The following is a 2,800-nucleotide window of genomic DNA, read 5'->3' on the forward strand; positions in this document are numbered from 1 at the left end:
TTCTCTCTCTCTCTTTCTCTCTATCTCTCTCTCTCTATCTCTCTTCTCTTCTCTCTCTTCTCTCTCTCTCTCTCTCTCTCTCTTTTCTTCCCTCCTCCCCCTCTCTTCTCTGTATGTGTATGTGTATGTGTATGTGTATGTGTATGTGGGTATGCTGTATGTGTATGTGTATGTGTAGTGTGTTGTGTATGTGTATGTGGTATGTGTATGTGTATGTGTATGTGTATGTGTATGTGTATGTGTATGTGTATGTGTATGTGTATGTGTATGTGTATGTGTATGTGTGTGTGTGCTTGTGTGCATGTGTGTCGTGTGTGATGTGTGAATGTGTTGAATGTGTGTGTGTATGTGTATGTGTGTGACTTATGGTGTGTGTGTGCGCTGCGTGCCGTTGCTGTCGCGTGCGTGCGTCGGGTGGCGTTGTGTGCTGTGTGTGTGTGTGTGTGTGGTGTGTGTGTGTGTGTGTGGATGGGTACGGCGTGTATGTGTTGAGGGGAGTACGTGTGTGGGTTGTAGTGTGTGGGTTGTGTGTGTGTGTGTGGTGTGTTGTGTGGGACGCGCGAGCAGACCGCGATGTGCGGCAAGCCAGCTTGTTTGTGCCGTGTGTGTGTGTGAATGGTTGTGTTGTGTGTGTGTGTGTGTGTATGTGTATGTGTATGTGTGTGGTATGTGTATGTGTATGTGTATGTGCTTCGTGTGTGTCGTGTGTGTGTGTGTGTGATTGGTGATGTGTGTGGGTGTGTCGACAAAGCTGTGTATGTGTTGTGTGTGTGTCTGTGTGTGTTGCGTGGTGCGTCGTGGTGTGCGTGTACGTGTGCGTACGTGCGTGCTGGTGTGCGTGCTGCGTGTGCGGTGTGCGTGTGCCGGGGGCCGTGTGCGTGTGCAGTGTGTGGTGTGCCCCTGGCTCCGACTGTTGTGTGTTGTTATGTGTGTGTGTGGTGTGCTGTTGTGTGTGTGTGTGTGCTCGCGCTCCCTGCGTGCTCCGCGGCTGTCGCTGTGTGTTGTGCCCTCCTGTGCTCTGCGTGATGTATGTGTATGTCGTATGTGCAATGTGTATGTGTATGTGTATGTGTACTGTGTATGTGCTTATGCTGTTAAGTGCCCTGTGTGTGTGTGTGTGGTGCTGTGTGTGTGTGTGTGTGCTGTGGTATGTTGTGTGTGTGTGTCAGCTGACCCGATTAGTTGATTTCTCGTCGGCAGCGTTAACCTACGTTCATTTGTTGTTAATTAGCAACGTGAAGATTTTAATTTCGAGATGCGCCCGCGCCGTAAGTGTTGTTAGTTAGCGGTGCCGTCGCTCCGCATGAAGGCAAACTTAAAATACGCCAATTTCATTATAATTCGGTCTAGGAAGCCAATTATTCCATTTGATTACTTGGCTATTTATTCGCTGATCTATCCTTAGACTCGTCACGTCGATTTAAAGCTGAATCATCGTATCATCAATCTGTTTGCCCTCCGGCAACGAACTGCTCGAGATGTGATTTTTAGAATACTATAGACTCCCCCGGACATGAACTAGAACATAAACACAAGTGTGACTTTTTGGTAGTTAATAATAATTGTGTTTTTTTTAAATGTGGATTAAGAAATCTGCTGTGATTTATCCTACGAATGAGGTATCGGAAGAGGGAGAGAGAGACAGAGAGAGAGAGAGAGAGAGAGAGAGAGAGAGAGAGAGAGAGAGAGAGAGAGAGAGGAGAGAGGAGAGAGCGGGAGAACGGGGAGGAGAGAGAAGGAGCGAGAGCGAAAGAAAAGAGAGAGAGAAAGAGAGAGAGAGAGAGAGAGCGGGAAGGAGACGAGGAGAGAGAGAACCGGAAGAAAAAGAGAAACAAAATCGGAGTGAGAGAGAGAGAAAGAACGAGAAAGCACATCGACCAATCTTGTCCATAGCCACCAATCTGACGCACGGATTTAATTATCTCTGGGAACCTCTCCACAAATTAAACATTAGAAAATTCACCATTTTACTTCAAAACTTCTCTTACTCACTCAGAGTTGAACCACGAGTTTTCAACAGGCTAGTGTTACGTACGTTGCCCTATCGGTTAGCAACGACGTCTGAAAGCTATGCAATTAGCGGAGGAGATCAGCACGATATACTTGTTGATGTAGCAAAAACGGTCTGACAACAGACGAAGATGGATGATGCCGCGATACAGAGAGAAATATAGTCTGTGTTATTATTTGATACAACGTCTTTAGATCAGAGAGTACTGTATCGGACTTCGGTGTATGGGTATTGGCTTACTGCAGACTATTTAAAGACAACACGCATACTTAGTACTAGGGAGAGCAGTTGTCATGTAGGCGGCTATATCGTACACGCGTATCACGCAGCTGTGTTGTCAAAGGTTCCATAAAGTAATAGTGTTCACACTTCTCTAAACTACGCTTCAATCGATACTCGTGCCAACACGTGCTTTTCCTTTTTGGAAGGACGGCCATGTTTCACGTCAACGGAGATTAGTCAAAAACAAAGCAGCTTGATATACACGGAAGAAAACGGATTGACAGTTTGGACGTGACTATCTGTGAGTGGGATGAGGGGGACGCAGAGTTGCGAGAAAAAAGTGAGGAAAGAGAATGTTAGGAGGCAGTTGTTGACAAGAGCGAGGTTAGTTGTCGTTCTTTGCTTATCAGTGACAGTGGCTAGAAAGGCCGACGGTAAATGTGAATACCCCATTTGAGGACTTATAAGTTTCCACGAATTTTCAGATTACTTAGTTCGGAGTGATCTGTAGTTTAAGGGAAATTCGGGGCTGGAAGTCAATGTTAACCAATTTACAATCATGCGCAC

This window comes from Priapulus caudatus, unplaced genomic scaffold (assembly GCF_000485595.1).
Source record: "Priapulus caudatus unplaced genomic scaffold, Priapulus_caudatus-5.0.1 Scaffold370, whole genome shotgun sequence".
Lineage (NCBI taxonomy): Eukaryota > Metazoa > Priapulida > Priapulimorpha > Priapulimorphida > Priapulidae > Priapulus > Priapulus caudatus.